Genomic DNA, 24,251 nt, shown 5'->3' on the forward strand with positions numbered 1-24,251 from the left:
TAGGAGCATTTTTTCCTTCTATGGAAGCCTTTGTGGGTTTATTTCCTCCTCACCATTGTTGGTTTATATGCAATGCATCTGTGAGTTTGTGCCATGGGGATTTAGTACAAATCAAAATGAAATACAGAGAGTGAGAATCAGCTGACGATCTTTTCTTTGCCGGTAGGCTGAGAAAAGTGCTTGACAAACATATTCTTTCTGGTTGCATTGTCTTTTAGCATGAATTCCTGTCCATTTTTTTGGTTCTTCTTTCTCCAAAAATCGCGTTTCATGAAAATGGTGTGCAGATTTGGTTTCTTCTTTGTGTATACGTGAGAGAGAGTTCTCACTGAATTTTGTATGTTCCGTATTTTCATTACTGCTCTGTATTTAATAGCCTGCTTTGAATTTTATTAGTTTTGTAACCTTTTCTACATACCAAAATCCCGTGAATTAAGACAAACATGTTCTTTGCTTTTGGGATTTAGGAATAAGAAGGTGAGTTAGGCCAAAATAGGAGAAGAATGACCAATGCAGATGCTAGAAAGATACTTAAGGTTGTGAAAATGATAAATTAAAAGTATATGCACATTTTAAAGCGCACAAAACCAGCTTAGCTTGGGTTGAAAAGAGGGTGACATATTGGCACAGTGGCTGTACTGAAGAGATCTCAGCAATGGCATTTTGGCCATCCAGAGAAAGTTGTGATCTTCTTAAAGACATGAAGAAGTTCATCTTGCCTTCCTTCCAGCTGGAGCTGGTTAATCCTTAGCTCTTGTTAAACCGATAGCAGTTACAAGATGTTTTATTTCCAGCCAAAAACTACCTGAGAAAAAGCTGAACTGAAACTGTTACTGAAAACATGCTGGCATTTCATGCAAGACAGTAAAAAGGTTAATATCAATTTACTGCATTAGAGTTCTTTCTTCCCAAGAGCAGGAAGAATTTGCTCTTGAACTGGATGCAATTTATTTGGGATTGTACTAAATGGTAATTGAAGGAGGATGAAGTGCTTGCTAAATACTGCAGAGATGCTCCTAACAAGAATACAGGCATCAAACTGATCTTCTGTCAGTATCTTGCCAGGATTGCAGCGTAGGATTGATAATACATCAGGGTGGCGTGATCTCTTATAAACTCTAGTACTGAGGTAAACTTGTTCTTGGTTTACCTACTTTTTCCTAATTTTTTGGGATTAAATTTTGAGTAGAAGGCAGATGTCATCTGAGAAGCTGTCATCATGTTTGTTGTTTCAGTGCAGCAAAGCCATTTATATTGTTAGATAATGAAAATAATAGTTGCTTGAGCTGATATATTTTATTAGACTTCATATCAATGGAAATCATCTTGACCAAATCTGTGTTTCAGCCCAAGTGGTGGGAATTACAAAACCTCACTTGTGATGGGTTTGATTGAGGCAGCCATCAAGTTTGCTAATTGTAGCTAATTATTGCTGAAAATTGGGTTGCAGTTTGTTTAGATTTGACAACATCCAGAAGCGTTGGGCATTCCACTGGACATAGATAATGAGAAATTCTAACTGTGATTATTATGGTTTATCCTAACAGATGCTCCTAACTTGCCATAAAATCATGGTCATGTATCCTCCTTTCCTCAGAGTTTATAAGTTAAAATTAAACAAATGGATGTAACATTCAGTCTCACATGCGATGGAGCTTTACATGTCTTTTATTGTGACATTTCTCAATAGCTGTCTATCTCCACAGTATCTGGCTCACAACATTTATCAGCCATGCTATGAAAGGTTGAAACAGAAGTTGGCACATATTGCGCCACCGAGAGTCTGTCGTAAAAAAAATCTTGGGATGTTTATTACAAATGGTTGAAATGAAAAGAGACAGCTAAGGAAGCTTTACAACAATCTAATATTAGCTAGGCCTTTTAATGTTTCATAACCCTTCATAGAAATGAAAGATATGACTAGATACAGTACAAAGCTTGCTGAGATTTTGTATTTGTCGTGGTTGTGTTTAACGATGATGGAGTATGGAAGCATGTTCAGCTGAACAGGTTATATTAAGAAAACAAAGCAATAAGAGCAAACGCTGCCCCAGAGGTGGCTTTGCTGGATGAGAATCTTTACAAGTAGCTGAAACACTGTCTCATGCCGAGCAGGCGAAGGAATACAAATATTGACCCAAGAATAATACAGAAGTGTAGGAGTTGAAAATGTGTTGCAATTATGAACTCGATAGTCAAAGTTTATTTGTCTACAAGTTTGCGCAGAAGGCGGTATGCATTTGGTGACTTTCAGAAACAGTTCCAGAGTTTTAAAAGTGAAAAAAATCATTAATAAATATTGATTTCATCAAAAGAATGGCTAATACGTTAAGGCACAAACAAGTAGCTGCCAAGAGCATTTATTTAACTGGCTTGCATCGATTTCGGCTGGAGGTACATCAGGTCTACAAAGAACAATATTAAACCACATCGACTTAATTTTCCGTTGTTTATTCTAGAATTGTACCTTTTAGTAAAGCATTATGAGTCCATTTAATGTACAGACATTTTGTGTATCTGTAGTTGAGATATAGGAGGGTAGTTAATTTATAACAAAGAATTCATCTTTGGTCATCTTGCTTTTTTGTTTGCCGTATGTTCATGCAATAGTTACGTACTAATAGATTCATTGAAAATTTGTTAATTTCAGCAAAATATTCATCAAACACTTGTGTATGTCATCAGCTTTCCTCATCTCAGTAGACCGCTTGCCCAAGGTCACTAACATGCATTGTTAGCAGAATCGTATTTTATTCTGGTAATTTTTGTGAGCCGTTTGATGCATTTTGAGCTGTGTTGATGGGATGTACAAGTAATGTGATAACCTTCAGTTTCCTAAATGGATAAGTGTAGTTCTTTGAGTTAGGTTTCTGACATGAATATTAGCAATTACAAGTTGAAAGTCTGCTATGAATAGTTACTTAAAACATGCTGTTTCAGCAAACACGCTTGATAATCTGAATTCAGGGAAATATTTGCAGAAATAGAATCTGAAAGTGTGTGAGTCTGATCAAAAAGATTTAATACGAAATGAATATTTATAGATACATTGGCAATATTTGCATAGCTTTTATAATTGCTCACGGGTGTATCAGAATATCTTATTTCTTATCATGTAAAAGGGGAATGAATTAGATAGGGGTAAGTAGCCAAATACAGCAACAAACTCTTCTCTGATATTGGATAATCGGAATTAAGTTCTCCTCAATACAAAACTGATAGCTAAAGTTGTTTCCAAGAGTCCAAAGCACAACTGCTCTGAGAAAACCCATAGCATGCCACCAGCATCCTGCGAGAAACTCTCACTCTGGTAGGAACCCCCGCTCAACACAGCCTTGCTGTATCTGTTTGTGTTCTGTCCAGATCCAGAACCGAATCTGTCTTTTTCTTTTTTTTTTTTTCTTGAAAAATGTCATTAATTTGTGGACTCAAGAATCTAACGTGCCTTTTTTTTCTCACACTGGGGTACTTGAAATATTTCTATTGTTTGCCGTACTCAAAGATAAAAATGTACTTGTGTGTCTTGCCTTCCATCATAATGTTGGCAAGAATGTGAGTTTAATGCCAAATGCTTGTATAAGAATTTCACTGTACAAATTTCTTTGCAATTCCCAGCTTTAATTACTTTACAGCCCTGCCATTGAAGGCAATGAAAAGTTTTCTGTTAAGTCTTCCTGCCACTCTGAATACGTGAAACTTATTTTTAACCTTTTAGTTATTCTTACCAGCTGATGGCTTCAGCTCTCTGATGCCATTTTCTTGCTGACATTTGAGTGAGTCATACAGTCCCTTTTATTCATTGTTTTGTTATTTTTCTCGTGCTGCTGGTATCTCTTTTGATCCATCTGGCTCTCATATTCTTAAGCTTTGAATTCAGCTGCAAGGTTGGGCATGGCTGTGTTAGACTCTTTGTTTTCGACTACTAATTTTTATTTACTGCATCAAGTGTGCATTTGACTAAAATCTTTGCAGCTGATTTGCGCCGAGGACACTACTTTCTTCATACCGTGCAATGTGGCTTCTGTATAGTCAGGACCTTCCATCATGACCAAATTCAGCTTTTGAGCACAAATCTTCCCATCCCTGAGTCATTGGATTTGTTACATGGTGGCTAACAATCAGTATTTGTTTGATTTATTGTTTCCTGTTTTTATTGTTTAAGTTACGGGTTCTTACTCATAGTAATCTTCACTTGCCTGGTTGTGATCATTGCTGATAACTGGATCCGGAAACTCAGTTTTACCTTCCCTTAGTATCAGAATGCTTCATGCAGTTTATTACTGAACAGTTAAGAATAAAAGGTAATTTTGGATAAAGGTTAGCTGTAGGTGGATAACTTTCAGGAAATGTCAAATTAATTTTAGCAAAACTATAAAAAGTTTATTTTTGCAAAGCGTAACATGCTCTGTTTCACAAGGACTTGCAAAGTCTGCAATGGTTTGGATAGTTATCTCTCTAACCAAATTTGGATGACAGTTTTGTTGAGAGTATGGAAGTTAGGTAAAAGTAACTTGACTTGACATTTCATTCACATCATTTATATGTCCACACAATTTGCAATGGCAAAATTTTGTCCTCTGACTCATTTTAGATTTCAGAATGTTTGATGCTTTTCCAGTGTATAATTGGAATAATATATTTTTGGAATTGTTGGAATAATCCACTGTATAATATGTATAACACACATAAGCAAAATTCATTCTCTGGCTACCCCCACGGCTAATGCGCCTAATGCTGGCTAATGCTGGCCTGCTGCCAGCTAACAAACTCCCAAGGAAGTGCATACAAAAAGCGTACCACCTATAGCTTTTGAACTTCCTCAGCCGCGGGTTTCGTTTATTTGTGCAAATATACTTGTTAAAATTAGATAACTTTGCCTTTCCCTTATAATGTCCATAACACTTCTTTATCCATCTCAGTCATTGAGAAGTGGATTTCTTACACTTGTTTTCACTGCAATAACCATGGGTTCCTTTTTAGGCTTCAGAATGTTGTTCGAAACCACAGGGGTTTGCTCAACAGGAGCATGGTTTCAAAGTTCTGCAGCCTGCTTGCTTGCTCAGAAATCCTACCAAAATCCCTGGTCTCCTCCATCTTTCTGTTGGCTTTTAACGCGGTGTCCGCCAGGGCAGAGGCTTTGCCACCGCAGCGGCAGCAGCGGTGTCCCCCAGCAGCCCTCCCCTGCCATCCTGCCCTGGCTCTGCTCTGCCAGGTGGCGAGGGATGGCTGCAAGGACACACACGAGTCCTCCTCCTGCCTTGTAGCTGCTTGCAAGAACTAGTAGCTTGTTTGACAACGCCTGGTTCATATTAGCATCCCTGGAGGTGTTCCAGGCCAGGTTGGATGGGGCGTTGAGCAGCCTGGTCTAGTGGGAGGTGTTCCTGCCCAGCACAGGGGGTGGCACTGGAAGATCTTTAAGGTCCCTTCCAAGCCAAACCATTCTGTGAGTCTATGAATGTGTTAGATTAGATATTAGTTAACAAACCATTTTTAGGAAAAGCATAATTTGTGGATCAGGTCTACCTTTTAAAAGCCATGTCTGCTGTATAGTTCAGGAAAAAAAATATATTCTTTAACAGAGAATAGCTCTTGCATCCTTGTTTTCCATGCAAGAACCCTCCATTTCAACTGCTTAAATTAGTGGTTTTAAATACTGGGCTATACAATTAGTAGACAAGATTGTGGCCTATTTAATATCATGCAAGTGAAAAAGGCAGCAGGAGCTCCTTTGTTAGTGTGCTGTAATATTGAAGGAAAAAAGCAGTGAAGGAAAAAGGTCTGCACAGGGCTTTTACCTTGCCGTGTGGGGCAGGTTGCTCTGGCCCACACCTGATGCTGCAGCCCAGTCAGTACAGCTGTGCCAGGTGTGTTCCCGGGGGGGGTGAGTAAGTTTAACATTGCGCTGCCCTTTATTCATGGCTTGAGACAAACCTCCGCTCACATCTCTGTGTGCAATGTGATTTTTTTTTTAACAGCAAGATATAAAGAATGCCAGTGAGTGAGCTATTGTGTGTTTACTAGTGAGTGACTTAGAACAATGTCATCTGAATAACAAGATAAAGCCTCAGAAATCCCATTTTGCAGCTTTGCAAACGCATACGTACTGTTTCTGAAACACGTTGAGAACCCAGTTCAGGTAATCTTGTAGTTCAAAATAGCAAGAGTTCTGTGTCCTTCGACAAGTTCGGGAAATAACCTTCATTTCAATAGTTATATTTTTCCCCATTTCAAACGTAAACACGCATCAAATCTGTTTGATCTGGAACCGCCCAGATCAAGATATTTTTTGTGTGGAGGACAGCAGAAAATACTGTGAAATATTCATAATAACAGCTCAACTGATAGGCTGCTGTTGCTTTAAAAATATAATGTGAAAAAAATAATGAGACAAGTTTGGATTTTGGCCAAAAAAATTAAAACCTTTATGGTGGATTAAACTGTTTTGCAACTAAATACTGCTTTTCTCTGAAACAACCCATTCCCTCATGCAACTAAATACTGCCATATGTTTAAATTCTTGCAGGCCTCCTAAGGCTGACCCAGAAGAAATGTCAACAAATGTTTGTGAGTCCTTGTGGCCTTGTAACATTTTCTTTAAAAAGTGAAGAATGGAACAGCAGGAGCTGTAACACTCCCACAGAACAGACATATGAAGGCATATGGCTAACATGGGAGCCTGCTGGCTCTTCAAAGCTTGCTGGCTGCATTCTTAAGGCTCTCTTTTTTCTTTTTTTTTTTTTTTTTTTCTTGAGACAGCTAAACTTGTCTTTCTATTTCACAAGTTGCTCTGTTCTACTCAGCGCTGAGTTTAGGACACAACCCTGACATGCGGTGAGGAGTGGGTCACAGAATCATAGAATGGTTCGGGCTGGAAGGGACCTTGAAGATCATCCAGTCCCATCCCCCTGCCCTGGGCAGGGACATCTCCCACCAGCTCAGGTTGCTCCAAGCCCCGTCCAACCTGGCCTTGAACACCTCCAGGGATGGGGCAGCCACAGCTTCTCTGGGCAACCTGGGCCAGGGGCTCACCACTCTCACAGGAAAGAATTTCTCCCAGATATCTCATCTAAATCTCCCCTCTTCCAGTTTAAAGCCATTCCGCCTTGTCCCATGGCTCCCCTCCCTGATCCAGAGTCCCTCCCCAGCTTTCCTGGAGCCCCTTTAGGGACTGGAAGGGGCTCCGAGGTCTCCCCGGAGCGTTCTCTTCTCCAGGCTGAACCCCCCCAGCTCTCTCAGCCTGTCCTCACAGCAGAGGGGCTCCAGCCCTCCCAGCATCTTCGTGGCCCTCCCCTGGACCTGTTCCAACAGGTCCGTGTCCTTCTTGTGGGGAGGACTCCAGAGCTGCACACAGTACTCCAGGTGGGGTCTCACCAGAGCAGAGTAGAAGGGGAGAATGCCATCCCTCACCTTGCTGGCCATAGTTCTTTTGATGCAGCCCAGGATGTGGTTGGCTTTCTGGGTCTTTCTATTCCTGGAGGTGACAGATTGGTAAGTGCGAGTATGGTGACATGTGGTGTCCCTTGGGGACCACTTTGCTCCCGTGGTGTCCCTGGGGACTGCTCCCCGGTCTGGCACAGCCCTGCAGTGTCCGTAGGCAGTCGCTGGCCCTGCACATAGGCCCTCAGCAAACAGTCTGCTCCCTACCTGGATAGTTTCTGGGAAAGTATACTCTTTACAGCATAAACCCAATGCTGGCTCTCATTTTGGAAATGAAAATAAATGACGTTTGCTGAAAGGTACCGAACAGTTGCACTGAAGTTTCATTGCACACATGGGTTTATTACATTTAATTATGAGGTTTGAGTTTGCTGTTATGGGGGAAGATCTGCAAATGCGCGAGATCGCAAGGTTTTTTCACAGTCAATGTGATTTAATCATATAAGAACTTCAGACTTCCAGTAGAATTTATGCTCCTAAATCACTTTGATACTTGGGATTATTTTTTTATTCCTTGTAAGTATCCTTTCCTGCAATTATTATTTTTAATTAGTTTGAATATTTCTGTGCTGGAATGAGGTAACTTTAGCACTGGAAACTCAGGGCACAAAGAAACCTGTAGGGAAAAAAAGTGCAGCTCAGCAGCTCCACTTCCAACTGTCTGTGGTTCATATTTCTGATAACATGCGATTTTATTTCCTGTTCCTAAGGCGCTTATTAACATCTGCATAGCATAAGGTGCAGCTTTGTGGGTTTATGTGTTTCCAGGGGCTGTAAAGGCTGTGCCTGCACTGTGAAACCTTGGGTAAATGGGTGGATTATCGTACACCAAGACAAGGGTTGTGCCACATCTGTGGATGTGCCGTGTTTCAGACCGTGAAATCTTGACCTTTTGAGTTACAGCGTTGTGTATTTCTCAATACCACAAGATATTGCTTCACAAAGTATTTGGGAAGATAATTTATGAAACCACTCACAAAAATTGTGCTGTCTTGATGTGGGGGATCGTTGAGGCTTATTTTCTCAAATGTGGTCGGGAAAGTTCCTGCGCCCTGCAAAATAAAAGCATAAAGCCAGCACATGAATAAAATACAAAATACAAAAGAAAAAAATCCAACTTTCAGTGGAGTTTCTGTGGTTTATTCCTCATCTTCTCTCTTTCTCTGTGCACTACAGTTACAGTAATAAGTAAACAATAATGTAAAAACAGTGAACATTTTGCATGAGATTGACAGAATGAATAATTAGATTTCTTTTTAAAAAGGGAGTGAGGAAGCTTATTATTGTCATTTGAAACTTCTCAAATGAATTTTCTGAAGCGTTCAGCCGTAATTTAGCATGCAGAATGCTGTCCGTTAAAAAGGACTACATGACAATTACAATCGCTGTGAATACTGACTGGAGAATCAGCAAGGTGTTGAAGCAAAGTTGTCCACACTCAGGTGGTAAACTTATTAAGTGACTTGTTTACATTGACGCTTTCAGAAAACAAAATACCAGGTCTCTTTAGGTGTGTTGAGTTGTCAAATACTCCTAAGTCTCGTGAACCTGAAGAAAATACCAAAGACGTGAGTATCTATTCATATTACCCAAGTGTAGAGCTCACCAAAGTGAACGTTAAGTATGTATATAGCCTTATTTTGGCTCGGTTCCGTAGCATGCATGTGGAAAATGGTTTACTCCCTTAAGTAATAACTACACGGCTACATGATTGTAGTTTTAGAGCATGTTAACATTGATTGTGAGAGTAAATTAACTTGCCTTCACAATATCACTTCTCACATACAGGCGTTAATTATTATCTCCGGTTCAGTGATGGAGCTGAGGAGCAGAGGGCATGTCGACAAAGTCTATTGTTGGCAGATGGAATCTCAGCCCACCGGAGCTACACAAACATGTTTATCGCCGTGCCAAATCTGAATTAGCAGGTCTGATCTCAAACTCATATGCCTCGGCTCACAGTAGGACTTGGTGGGTTGGGCACGGTGCTGCGCTAACCGCATTTATTCAGCTTCAACTCAGCTTGGAACTTGGGTGGAAAAAGCTCGCATCTGCCAGCAATATAGTGTGTAGAAACTCCCAGCAAATCTGCCCAAGGCCACCCAGGAGACTTAAGTTATGGCCTGGAATATTCTTCCATCATTGTCCAATTCAGCTGAAACGGAAAAAAAGTTACTGCTGTATGAAAATTATTCTGCTTACGTGTTTTTAGATAAGCTTTTGGCAATTAGACCTTTCCATGCTTTTGCTGGGGAGTCACATTTCTGCATGGTTGGCAAAGCGACTTCTTTCATTATTATAAAGTTATCTTTGATTTTTATTAGGCATTAGGTTATTTCCATATGTAGTCTTCCATTTTGTCTAGATGTGTTAACATTGGGCACTCCTGTCTGAGTCCCAAAAGAAAGCAGCTGAAACTGAGAGAGTAGCTGCATTTCTGAAATCATTTAAAATAGCGGAGATGATAGGTTCTCAGCTTTAACCAAGTAGGGGGAATTGGTTGGTTTGTTTGTTTTTAAGTTTTTTATTCTCCTTTTTATTTCGTAAATATATCTTCATTGGCTGAATGTGAGTTAACTATTTGATTGCTAGTGATATAGTACTCTGGAGCTGATTTATTGTTATTTAAAGCAAATGCCTTTATAGCACCTAGGACTATTGCTATCAGGCAAAACTCCCATCAATATCAGTAGTAATTCTTTCCTAATCATGCATTTTCTCCTGAATATGCAGAGCACTCACTCCGTTATTATTTGGTTGTGCATATTTCTATTTCACAATCATTGTTTTGAAGAAACCTCACAATGCACTTGCTTGTAGCTTATAATAATTACACTACAGAAAAATAAAGTCTCGATGGGATTTGGGAGGCATAATGAATAGCAGACAAATGTTAAATATTAATATTGTTGAATATTCCGGTTAATTCTGGCTGTGAACTTCAGTGTTACAAGCACTTCGTTACATGATGCAGCTGAAATACAGATCTGCATTTATGTTTCAACTCCGAAGAACAGCTAGGTAGGCATGTTACCAAATAGCAAAACATCTCCATGAAAAATAAAAGTATATTGTGATTTCTAGAGTGGAATATCCTGAAATGATAGGCGGTGGAAAATCATGTAATCCTTGCTATAAACATTGCTGAAATTCTGGAAAGCTGCATTAGTTGTGAGTAGAGGCTGCACATCAGGCATCATGAACTGCTCTTAGTGCTTGCGCGTCTTCCAAGTTCTATACTTACTCATTGATATTTTGTGGTATCTTTAATTACCATTCCTTAAAAATCACGTACTGTTGAGGATCGCACCAAAATATCAGTTGGTCACTATTGTTCAGTCCTGAAAACTCAAATTGGTTTGGTTTTGGAATTGGTAATGTTTAGCTTGTCTGTCTTTTTAAGCTTTGTTTTGTCAACACTTAAAGACTGTTTCACAGACAAATTAATGTGTTTGACATTGCCTTGTCCTTGATTGAGAAGCCAACTGTGTAATGTCCTTTGAGAAAACACAAAAGGAAATGAGGAAAAGACGGCTAGGAAAGACAGAGACAGAATGCCTTTTGGTTCACCTAAAATGAGTTTACTATCCATTTTCCCCTTTCTTCCACCCTCCCTAGATCTAGACGAGCTATGACCTGTGGGACTTAGGGAGGAGGATGGAGGAGAATGGGGAAAAGGGTGTATTCGGTCCAGAAATAAGACTGAACTCAACTTTTTAAAAAAGTCGTTGCCGGGTTTGCAATAGGCTTCCCAGAATGAATCCTGTATCTTTCTGGGATGACAGAGATATTCAGTGAGTTGAATGAGGCCCACAGAAATTCAGAAATGTCAGATCTCTGTGGTGACTTTGAACAACTCCCCTTTTCTTTATTTATTAATAAAAGGGAGAAGGTAGGAAAAAATGTCCCTAAGACCAAAGAACTCCATCTCTCTTGAGTCTCTTGGTCAAATTCTGAGCTATTCTCCTTTATGGTATCTCTGATGCCCCAGAATTATTCTTTCTTGGGTGTCTCCAGTGGACCTGGAACCAGCAGGATGATTTTGTAGAATGTTTATATAAAGATTTTTTGAAAGGTTAGTTGAATATTTTTTTTCTGTGCTGAGTGTCCCCTACAGCTCGACTAATGGGGGCATTCAGCATATACTTCAGTGCCTCTCAATTTTTAGGTTTTCTTTTCAGGTCACTAGAAGAGATTGATAAAAGAGAGCAGAAGAAAGCCAGAGGAAAGAAACAGAGAAGAGCCTTCTGAAATTGGCAGCAGGGAAAGATAAGATAAATAGAGCTCCAAATGCTAGTGAAGACAGTCTTTGCTATAGCTTTGCTCTAAAGGAAGGATCTGACCATTTGTGGTTAGTGGAAGAAAAGCACCAAAAAATATGAATATGAAAATGGCAAGGGGAGGAAACAAACAACAACAACAACAAAATCTGCAGGGAAAATTTGCCATAAAAATATTTCAATGACAACAAGATCCCACTCTAGTAGTCTCTGACATCTGCTGCTGGCAGAAGCTGAGTTCCAGCATGGCTTAGAAGGCTTTAGGGCAATTCTGTATGCCTCTTGCAGTGCTAGTAACTGATTTCGTGTGCTTTGTATGTATAATATGTTTATCCAAGAGACAATTTATAGGAGCATTTTACTGGTGGTGGTAAGTTTAAGTTTGTCTGTTAGACAGAAAATATAAAAAGTCAAGCTTTTAGAGGGCAAATGAAGACTTCTTCCAAATGCAGGGAGTTCAAATTATATACAATGTGGTACACAGAAATACTTGTTTATGCATGAGGAAGTTGTATAAAATATTTTTATTAAGATTTATTTATGTGTGTGTATATATATCTATATAGGCACGTTTGTATAAAAAGTATGTATCTGCTTGCTGTGGATCCTCTTCTTCCAAATTTAGGTTTAGAAGTTGGAAGCATGGAAATGGAGGGCTCCATTTATGATATTTAAAATGACAGAACATACCTGCCTTCAGGCCTCCCAATCCACTTGTATTCTTAGTACCTGGATAGGATGGGACTGGAGCAGCATGAAGCTAATTAATACAGACTTTATCCTCAAGGGCCTATGGTCTACCTTCAGGCACTTGTGACCCAAAAGCAAGAAAAAAACTGAACAAGTCATATTGTATTGGGTGAGCACAGGGCCTGGGTGCTCGTGATCTGTAAAGAGGTTTGTTGAGGGCGGCTAACTTGTTCCATGTGAGCCCACATGAACCTCTTCTCTTAGTGCTATTTAATTTGGCCTTGGACAGATGAGATTTGAGCTTTAGTCTGCAGTCTGTTAATAATCTGAAAAGCATTAAGGTGCATTTTTTGTCTCTCGTGAGAGCATGCAGCTATTCTGCTTTTTAGTTTGTTAATTTTTGCCATCGTTTGTGGCCTCCGCGTCTAACAGCTTAATATTCAGGACGGTCGATGACTACTCAATGCCCACTGTTGGGAAGCAGTCAGGCTCGCCAGTTCCCGGCTTGCGGCATTGCGACCTGCGGAATGTTAGACGGCACTCAGAGGCATGGTGAAAGGATGGGAACACCAAGGGAAAATATTTTGGTAGAGGGTGTAATATAAAATCAGAACAGTACATGAGAAAGAGAAACAGGCCGTTTACCTGCTTTGAACAGAACCTCGTTTGTGTGAAACCTTCTCTTTTGTCCTTTTCTTGCATGCCCTCCCTTTCTGGCATGTCCTGCCTTGCGCAGGACATCCCCTTGGGTGGCAAGGTCCTTCTTTCCTTCTGCAGGAAGGTACGAGATGATACAACTGTTTGGTTCAAAATCAGTTTTCAAACCTCATTTTATGACAAGCCGCTTATGTGAGTTATGGGTTGAAAACTTAGCTGAACACACTGAACTCTGTGCTGTAAAATACAGATAGTCACACTTCCCTACCTCAGAACCAGCAGGTAATTAAACCAGTCTGAAGCGTTGAAGTATGGTGGTGGAGGAAGGCAGTAAGAGAGGAAGCGTGCGCTCCTCCGTCACCGCTGCTGGGTGTGGGGTGCGCCTTAGGTCTGCTCTGGGTGCTTAGGAGCACACACGGAGTGCTGCAGACATCCCCCAGGACCCCAAATGCCATCAGTTGTCAAAGTCATTGGCCATGACCTGCCCATAGACCCTGTAATTGCGTAGGTATGTATTTACAAGGCAAATTATACAAGATTGCCTTTTTATTCTTCCTGATGCAATGCTTGCCCTTTGTTTTGTTCTGTTACTTTTCATGTGACCGTCTTTCAGCATAAGGCAGTAAGTCCTTAAAGCTTTCGTGTCCACACAGGGAGACCTTGGTCATGCTGCTAATTTCAGCTATTAACATTGACGAAGTGACAGCCTTAATTACCTAAAGTAACTTTGAAATTGGTGCTGCTTTCAGTAGTGGAGTTGGACCAGATGACCTCCAGAGGTGCCTTCCCACCTAAATCATTCTAGGATGCTATATTGGTGGCCGCATGTAGGGATTCACATTACTTGACTTAGCTGCCTGCAGTTAAGTGGAAAAAGATAGATTCTCCTGGAAGGTGATTCAGAGCATAAGCTTATTTAGATGCTAAGATAATAGCTTCCAGAAGCAATTTATACATAGCCAAGGATGCTGCCCTCCTAGTCAAGGCACCCAGATACATATTCTCTAGCAGGGTTAAATGCTGGGTTTGCACTAAGAGACTTAAACTTCAGTGCAGATCCATTTTTTTATACCTAAAGACACTGCTGACTAGATACGAACATGGTGTGGTTGTGTGTTGTCTGGTAGGGACTAGAATAAAACTATGAGAGTTGTCAGGAAACAGATTTTGTGGGAGACAAAATTCGTCCTGAATTACGAATTACGTAAATGATCAGAATAACTTTACGCAAATTATATTTATACAGAAGATGCAGCTTCGAGAGGAGGGGAGTTTCGGCATTGCATAGCATAGAATAGCAAAAATGGCAAAAATGGCATACGGGATGTCAGGTTTAAACTTTATGTCAAATCAATACATACACCTTTATCTTTAAAACAGTTAATTATTCATTGAGGAGTGAAGGTGAGGGAAAAAATGGTGAAGCTCTGCACCCAAACAGTAGAGATACTCAGCTGGCGCGTGGGAGGTTTGAATTCAGGCCCCTTGCCTCTGATTTTTATACATTTTTCGTAGGCAGAAGTCTTGATAGTGTGCCTTTGTTCACTTTTAGAAATGGCTCCGAGGTTAAGTGGTGTGTGGCAGGGTCAGATTGCAAATTCACCGTACGACTGTGGAAAGCTCACATATTCCTAAATCTTGGCTTCTGTCTTGTGATTGGGAGCTTAAACCTGTGTTATTTTTATTTTGAATGTTGTTAGGCTCTTTTTTTTGCTTTTTAAACAGTATTGTTGTTTATTGTATACATTCTGAATATTTAATTTTCCCACTTGCATATCTGTTTAAGCATAGAACCATAGAATCTTCATGGTTGGAAAGGACCTTTGAGATCATCGAGTCCAACCAAACCCCCTACAATCTCTGCCACTAGAGCGTGCCCTGAAGTGCCGCATCTACACGTTTCTTAAATACCTCTAGGGATGGTGACAGGTTAGAAATTCCTGTATGTTTTGTAGCCTTGTAATAATTAGACACGGGATAAAAAGCTATTCAGCCGCTCGGCCCATTTGCCTGGGCCGTGTGAAAACATTGTTTCCCTATTGGATTTGCATAAGTAGTTTATGATCAATAATTCAATCAAGAAGTTTCAGTTTCTTTGGGTTTTAGTTCAGCCGTACGGATTAGTCTGGCACTTGGAATATGTTTGCTTGAGCAATACTTTAGACTGGTGGGGTTTTTCCTTAATAATTGTGAATGGTTTCCATAAGCACTTCTCAAGTAAATTGTAATCAGATAACTGTTTATGGGGAAACCTGATGCAATGGAATTCTGACTATGTTAGGAAAGCTTTTTGAAGTTGCATATATATATATATATATATTTGGAATATATTAGTCTCTCTCACTCGTTTCTATGACAGCTGCCAGAATTTTCATTGGGCTTGAAAAAAGTTGCAATAATCTGGCGACCATTCCATTTCAGAAACTGATCCCTAGTGCCTTTGCATCTCTCCGTAACAAGGAGCTAAACATGTAGTTATAAATCGACTGTTTAAATCCTTTTATGATTGTAAGTGTTTTGTCTCTATTTCATTAAACTCTCAGCTATGTTCCCAAGTTTATTCCTGCAATTGCTCTTCCGGAAATATTTAACTTTACAAGCACATTGGATACAATGTTGCTCCAATCTGAGATCTTTGCAGATTTCTGATATTTTTCATCTATTTAGTGTGTGTAATGTACCTAGGTCTTTTTTATAGAGACAAATGTGGAGTCAGTGTCGTTCCCTGCTATCAGGAAAAGGGAAAACGAAGAGAGGGCAATAAATAGAGGTTTGGGGTTGGTTTGAGTTTCCTCGATTTAAATCTCCTGTTTTGCATGCTCCTTGATTGTATTAGTTTATTCATTTTGCCAAACAGACCACAAAGCTGTGAATATTTATTTAGTTCTGTTCCTAATAGTTTTTCTAATGGAGAATTATTTTGGTACAATGAAAGACATTTGTAAATGAAGCAGATAAGCCCTTTGGCAGACAAGGAGTGTTTTGTTCGACACAAGAATTCTATTGTCCACTGCTTTAGTTGTCAAGTGCCTGGGGAGCCCAGGATTTATGATGATGTTACAATGGCCCTTTCAGAGCGAAGCCTAAGAAGCTGTGAGATTCCGTTCCTCTGCTTTTCAGACTTTCAAATCTTTTTATCATGCAAGGACAATGCAGGATTCAGCTGCTTCTTAGGCCACAGGACTGCCCATTTAACATCAGGCATTGTGAAATAATTACCATAGTGACAATGGGGTTTGGGGTGGGTTTTTTCTCCTCTAACTAGCAACATTTCAAAATTGTTGGAGTTGTCACTTTCTATAAACCGACTCTGAAGACATGGCTTATTCTACAAAAAAAAGAGAAATCTTGTTAGGAGATTTGATTTAAAGTGCCACTGTGTCAAATCTGTTTGGAGCATTGGAACTGTTTAATGGGTGTTTCTTGGAGTTTTCTTGTAATTATAATTGGACTTTGAAACAGCCTTCTGTAAATACAGCAGTTGTTTTTCTTTTGGCTTTTCTCCCTTTTGTAAAGGTGTTAGAGTTAGTAGACCCTTACTGTTGAAGTCATATTCCGATAAAAACACAATATGCAGTAAAAGTAATATCTGATACCTGTGTATCAATTAATCAGCTAAGCTGTCTTGTGCTGTAGTAATGATGGAATTCATTCAGCTGTCTTAAATCATGGTTTTCAGGAAAATTGATATCTGGAGGAGTTTCCTTGCTTGCTCTTAATATGAAGATTTATTTGCTTTAAATAGTGATTAGTGCTACAAAAATATTGATTTGTAACCTCTCATGTCTGTTTAAATGCACCATAACTGGAAAATGGAGCCTTTACTTGACAGTTAAATTATTATGTACGTGGGCACTTGGCTGTCTGGTGGTCAGGTCCACGTACAGAAAAAAGCTCAATAGTGCAGCAGGTCAGGTTGAGGACTGGTCGTATCTATTATCAACTATTTGCTGCTTTTAAAAGCAAAAGCACATCTTGAAAAAATTAGACCATAGGGATATGTAAGAGGATATTTTGAGAAATGCTTATCTAAGCAACTTCAAATGTCTTGGGGAAAAGGAATCTTGAGCTGCAAAGTCATCTGTAAAGATATCAGACAAATTATCAAAATGAGAAAGTTTATTCAGGTTTAGTCTTTGTTTTCGTTCATTCATATGAATTGGGAATTAGTTCAAAAGGGGTCCTCTATGAAAAAAAAAAATCATTTGCTTGCAAAATTACCATTTTTACAAAATTACTATTTTTTGCAAGTAAAACTTGCTTGCTTTAACAGGGGTGCAAAGTGGATATAAAATGGAGGATTGGTATAGATGAGACAGCTTTAACAGTCAAGTACTGCAGAAAATTACTGATTTGGATGTATTAACCCAAATTACAGAGGCTGTTTTGCAATAATTCTTCCTAGAAATTCTCAATTAATAAATTTCAAAGTACTGGTAATCTAGCCTGATTTCTTTGGCTGGAATGAATCCTGGTCCTAAGATTCATTTAGTCCCCATTTGAGAGTCTGTCAGGGTATGAAATGAGCGTCAGAAATACGGTGTCTACATCAGTACATAACTATAAATCACACCGAGTATTTCTTTTGCGTTCAGTCCCATTAACAATATTTTTTACTTGTGTGGGAACATGTTGTGTGTAACACACGGGATGAGGAGAGACTGCTCTGTGGAACTCTGAGCGTTCTCACCTTACTGATTTCAATTCAAGAAAAGACTTGCCTCGCCTCATGAGAAATGATTCAGCTGGTTTCTTTTCATTTCTGCGCCCTTTATACAGACTGTCTTAACTCACTATCCCATTTATAAAGGAATTTTAACCATCGAAACAAGCACAGATGAACTTCTTCCAGGCAAAGGCGCCTCTTGCTCCTTTTCTCCTTTCAAATGCCTTATCCTAGATATCCTTTCCCTACTGTAGTGGTAGTTCTGCTTACTAAAATAATCTACTCCCTTCTCCATCATAATGGTAAAAATACTAATTTTCTAATATGCCTTTAGAGCACTTGGAAATGTTCAAAGCACATCTTGTTGGCTAATGACATCTGCAGCTGTTACTTTTTTCCCTACAGTGTGTCTTGTATTGGGTAATGTTCCCAGAACAGATTTTTCCATAGAACTCTGTTTTTTCAGGAGATAACGAAAAAGAAGTGAAGGAATTTTGATATGGCCTCCAGCATTTTAGTTATGGGAACATTCTTGCAATAGTAAGTCTGTTAAGGTAAAAGCTGTTTATCAATTTTCTCCTTGGAATTATAAGTGTTATTTAATTGCTAGTCTTTAAACTCTCTTTAGGCTACTGTGATAGTTTATAGGCTTAGACTTTAGTTTTCTTTTATTACGGTACCAACATTGCATTTGGATTTCAAATGAGCTTTTTCATTCTTTGCAGCCAGAGCTGAAGTACTGGATAAGTGGCAGCAGAAAGCTCACATCTGCATTGTCATCGTAGTCTCGTTAAAGGGGTATTTCCAATGTGTGGAATATGCTACAGAAATTGGCAACGAGTTTCCAGTGGGTGAAGGTAAGTGGTACATCCAAACGTATGATCTGAGCGATGTCAGATATGCATAGCTGGTCTCTTGTTTCTGTAGTGTCTGCAATATTTGTGCAATATCGGGAATATTTCTGCAATGACTAATCTCTCGCTTGATGTGTGCTGTCAGCCAGTTTTTCTCATGCACCGTAGAACTTACCGTGATTGTTGTGATTGTCACTCAGGAGATCTGCTGCTGTAGGACATGGCCTTATGGTTGAAACCCTGATGTAACTCTAATGTGTTGTATAATTGTTCATTTTAGTTAAAACTGAGGGGTAGGGCGGTTGGTTTGTTTTGCTTTTTGCCCTAAGGATTGTCTAGGAGCATCCTTCCACGTCTGTCAAGCAGGGTTTGATAAGGTGTATTTTTTGGATCACAAAATCTCTTTTTTAAAACAAAACAAAATTTCTTGTTTAAAGGATCAGTGAACCTCTGGAAAACCCACAATGATGTAGCACTGAAGAACAGAAGTGTAAGAAATGTTCTGATATTTTGGCTTCCAACTTGATTTTATCAGTCAAAAAGATTCATGCTTTTCTTATTCTAGGCCTACATTAGTAAGTGATTAATTCCATATTTGGTTTATTTCCCCAATATTTTGTAAAATACCACTGAGCTTAATATAACAGCTGAGACTTGGATTAGAAAAAGAATTTAGTGGTGACTCTTAGGCTTCAGAGGAGGCAACTGTGGAAAGTGTGGAAATAGAGCAGCATGGAAAACCTTAGACCTAAAAATAGTTATATCTGCTGCTCTGGTGCCTTTAATTTTTCATGTCTTCTTTGACTTTCCGTTGTAACTGGTGATTCCACAGAGGTGAGAATTGTCCACTTACAGGAGCATCCACGCTTTTTTAAAATTAACACAGAAACAGATTAAATGTAATAGATAATAAATATGTAAATACTAGCATTTTCACAGAACCAAAGGCATGATCCCATGTGAATTGTCTAGGATAAGGAGTACAAAGCCAGGATATTAAAGCTCTTTGTCTCGCTGACTCATTCACAGTTTTTACATTCAGTGCACTCAAGTCCTGCTTGACAGATGCTTCATTTCTGGGGAAACGTCCTTGAATGATGATAATCTTATTTCTGGCAGCCAAATGGGCCGTATACTTAAACATCCTTGTGAGCAGCTATATAGGAGATGTGTTTATGGTGTCCGCCGACTTGTTAAGGTAGACTGCAGCAATTACTATCAGGCTGAGACAGAGTGTATTTGACAGTGATACCAACAGCATTCAAGTCAATTTAGGTGGGAAATGTGTGAGCTCCTTTGCTGCTTAGGAAAAGCTGTGGCTCTGCCTGTGAGATTCTTATTCTGGCTATCCACTACACACAAGGGCCAAATTTTGCAAACAATGCTCAGTTCTTGTCCGGATGCAGCTTTTCACTAGAACGAAGTTAAAGAGTGTTTGGTTTGGCTGAAGACTCCCTGACTAGGTTTCAAATTCATATATGGGTATCGAGAAGACATAGCAAAAATATCTTAAATTAGTTTTGCGTTTGGTTTCTCCGAGTCTCCCCTCCATGCCCAGTTGTGTGAAGTTGGTCACCGCTGTTTCAGTTTGCCTCTTCTGGCATTTTCTTATATCTCACGTCAAGGTTTAGTTCAGGCCTCTTTCTGCTCTTCTTGTTCTTGACTTCAGAGCCACACTTCCAAGTAGATTTATTTTTTACAAATTAAAGGACTGTGAGGAATAACCTTAAGGGAAAACTTGAAAGCCCATCACTCTCATTTGTATATGAGAGTGAATTTACCAAACTCCCGGTTTTTTCATGTCTTATCTGAGAAACCGCTGTGTCTATTTTTGTAGACTTTTTTACCTTTCAGAGTTCAAGCAAATCATTTCTGAAAGAAAGCTTCCTGCAGAGTGACTGTGGGATGTTCCCCCTGCTTGGGGTGTGAAGTGCCTCCCTGCCAAAGAGGAGGAACAAGCACCGCTTCTGTTGATTATCATGTAAACCTGGGCATCCATATGCTTCTTAAATTCTCTTCTCTTCTCTTTGAAGGATCTTTCTTTCTTAAATTGTTTCCAGCTGTGCCTGTTCAGGAATGCAAATTTCCTGTTACAGTATCTAGATAATCAAAGAGTTGGGAAGGTAAATATTCATGTTGAACCGTGTTTGAAGGCAGAGAGAGCAGGGCAGACAGAAAGGCACTGCTGGTCTCATTGGGAGCTATAAGTAGTCTTGGCCACTCAGTCACACTGGAAGGTGGCCAGTAGCTTCATTAAGTGGGAATATCCTGACTAGCGATTTCCTTCCTGTACTGCTTGGATTTTCTATACTGAAATTCCAGAGGGAGTGAGAGGAGGCACAACAGATAAATTCCTTCTCAGTTCTGTTATGCTGAAAAGCATTATGTATGAATAATGGGTCCATGGGACCCCCAAAAAAGAATACTGCCATATTTAAAACAACCCTGTCATATATGATGAGAAACTTGGATTCACTTACTAGATACATAAATCACTTTTATATGATGTATACCTTACCTCTTTCATATATAACATCCTTTTTATTGTTTGTTTTTAATTCTCACAAAGTAAGCCTAGACTGTAATAGGAAAACCATGGTATTCCTGACATAAAAAGTAGATCAGGAAGGAAATTGTGGTATAGTTTTGTTTCTGCACAAATGCCAGGTGGAAAGAAGATTAATTTTCAGTTACTTGTAATCACCCTGTCCTATTAGAGTGCTAGCACGTTTAATGAGGACTACATATCTGAACAGGAGGTGTTACATCTCCAATTGCCTGCTTTAACCTGTGTTACACGTCTCACTTCACTTCTATACATGTAGCCATTTATCTAGCTGTTAAGACCTGAATTTTTGAATTCTCCACTTCAACCCACAGAACTACAACACACAACAAACACCTAGTATATCTGCAGGGTTAGCTTATTGGATATATTTTTGGATGATGTTGGTAGTCTAACTGAAATAAGCTCATATATGAGGGCAAAAGCTTTGCTTTTAGTAGGATGATGTTTCAAAGGACATGGAATCCTTAGGTTCTTCTTAAAGTAGGGCCTGAGAGCGAAATGTTAAGAAGAGCAATCTGCTCGTGTCAGTCTCATTTCACATAGTCTGTGAAATGAGATGGAGCTTGAATTTGTTACCTCTGCTTTGCTGGTGTTCTTCAAGACTTGTTTGAACTCAAATGCCTTTGGAAGTACAGTTAGAATAGTTCTAAGACATATATTCTGGTCAAACAGATACCAAAGAAGAACGATTATTTTGTTATAAATTATAAAGCCTTCTAAAAGACATCAAGTGGGCAAAACATAGAATCATAGAATGGTTTGGGTTGTAAGGGACCTTAAAGATCATCTTGTTCCAACCCCCTGCCATGATGGGCCTTTCACACCACCCTTTCTCTTATATGTTCACACTGCCCTATCTCTTATAGCCTCAGTACCTCCTGATATGGACATTTTAGATTTTCCTACCTGCTTTTTAATAGAAAATTATTTCTATGAAGTCCTGTTGCCTTGAAAGAAATGCGTAGTTTGTTGTTGGAAAGAACTAACTCGTACCTGAACTCAAATTCAGGTCACAGTGACGAAAAGTTTGTTACAGCTCAAATGCTGAAACAACTGAGCCGTCAAACATTCCTCTCTGCATTTTCCCAGCCTTCTGGGCAATCCCAGCCCCATTTGGGCTGCAGTGTGCTCTGCCCCACGGAAGAAGCCACAAGGAACTCCCGATGTTCCCCAGGGCATGAGATTTACCTAAGCAAAGGAGAGACTGCACTGCACGGACTGCAGGGGGTGGCCATCAGAGGAGAAAAAGGCATTAAAAGATTGATACATTGACTAAAAAACTCACCAAAAATATAATCGCTGGTGAGTCAAAACAACTTTAAATGGTTTGGGTTTAGCTGTGAAATACGCGTTCTGGTAAAATTAATTTCTGACGAAATTTCCATAGTTATTTTAAAGGTGAGAAGTGTGAACCAAAAGCTAAACCAAAGTCTTTCAGAAACAATTTTGATGGGGATTTATCGAGAAAACTGATGTCAGCTTTAACTATAAATGCTCTCTATAGCTGCTGTCTTTGGACTTTAATAATAATAACAGCCATAATAATAGCATTTATTAAAATATACACCATCGTGCCTCCAAGGACACATACATATTCAGGGCTGGGAAAATAAGTGTAAGAGAAAACTAAATTCTGTGTCTTGCACATATATATTAGATGTAAAAAGATTACTGTGTGCTTACCCCTTCAAAGTTTCATATGCAACAAAAACTACTCGGAAGCTAGTTTACAGTCTCAAACGTGCATATTCTGTATGCTATAACATAAACCAAAATTTAGTGTATTTAATTCTTTTGAGGTATTTAACCAAACCCATTACTGCATTGTTAGTTGAAGAAAAACTTCTCAGAAATGGCTTCAGTATCTTTCAGGAATAGTTGCTAATATAACCGTTCAAACATGTGCAATTTATGTGGCTTTACTAATCGGTATAAACACTAATAAAGTCACACAAGTTGTGATTGGTAAAATCTAACGTAATGCAAAGGATTTTCCCACTTTATTCCTGACAGCCTGCATTTGCAACCATTCGGTTACTTTATTTTAAAATGGCTTTTCAATTACATTCTAGTGCTGTGGGGGAAAGCCTTTTGACAAAGGCATGACATAAACCATTTATATTGCAGCTCCATCATAGTTCCCATAGCTAAACTAGACTGGACAGTTCATTAAAAAGAAAAATTAATAGTACAAGGTTGCAGGGAAACAATAACAGATTATGACTGGCCTGTGGCAGCCCACTGAATTCACGTAGTGGAATAAAAATGACTCCCCTGTCTCATAAATGAAGGTTTGTTCCAAGGTTTTAGGCAAAGTCTATACTTCTATTCCTTTACAGGAAAAAACTATACAGTTTCTTGTCTATAAAAGCAATACTTTGTAATTCCTGCAGAAGATTTATATGTACCCTTTTGGGATGGAAAGCACATATTTCAATATACTTTGAATGCAAAATAATAAACATAATATAAAAGGGAATAGAACAGAACACACTAAACAGCTACATCAAAGAATAACCTTCTCAGAGATGGGCAGAGGCGTGGAGGGACAAAGCGAGGGTGGAATCAAGACTCATTCTGTCTTTTCTCATCTAAGGTGGTAACTGCTCTGGACCAGTCTAAAACTGCTATACTTCTGTGTGGCAAAACCAAAGCATTTGTGACTCAATGGCATTTCTTTTGGGTCCATTACCACTACCTGTGTAGCATCATATGTGATTTATCTCTTGCTTAAGGTTGTTCTTAAAAGGTATCATAGAGTCATAGGGTTGGAAGGGACCTCTGGAGATCATCTAGTTCAAACCCCCTGCCAGAGCAGGGTTACCCAGAGCAGGTTGGACATGAACGCGTCCAGGCGGGTTTGGAATGTCTCCAGAGTTGGAGACTCCACCCCCTCTCTGGGCAGCCTGTTCCAGTGCTCTGCCACCCTCAGGGTAAAGAAGTTCCTCCTCATGTTTAAGTGGAGCTTCCTATGCTCAAGTTTGTGCCCATTACCTCTTGTCCTGTCCCCGGGCACCACTGAAAAGAGCCTGGCCCCATCTTCCTGACACCCACCCTTTAAGTATTTATAAGTGTTGATAAGGTCCCCTCCTCAGCCG

At 39.4% G+C, this 24,251-nt stretch overlaps 1 protein-coding gene across 4 annotated transcripts in view; it reads left to right on the plus strand.

Annotated features, from left to right (window-relative positions):
- Positions 1-24,251, plus strand: part of CDH11 (cadherin 11) — an 86,177-nt gene that overhangs the window by 22,731 nt on the left and 39,195 nt on the right. For 2 of the 4 annotated variants that reach the window (XM_054200480.1, XM_054200482.1), the window contains one exon: positions 18,456-18,587. The gene's annotated coding sequence lies outside the window, so the exon portion shown is untranslated. Of the gene's footprint in view, positions 1-18,196; positions 18,285-18,455; positions 18,588-24,251 lie in introns of those variants that run through there. The other 2 variants (XM_054200481.1, XM_054200483.1) reach the window with 2 other exon arrangements.

The sequence above is a fragment of the Rissa tridactyla genome, chromosome 4 (assembly GCF_028500815.1).
Source record: "Rissa tridactyla isolate bRisTri1 chromosome 4, bRisTri1.patW.cur.20221130, whole genome shotgun sequence".
In the NCBI taxonomy this organism is placed as follows: Eukaryota; Metazoa; Chordata; class Aves; order Charadriiformes; family Laridae; genus Rissa; species Rissa tridactyla.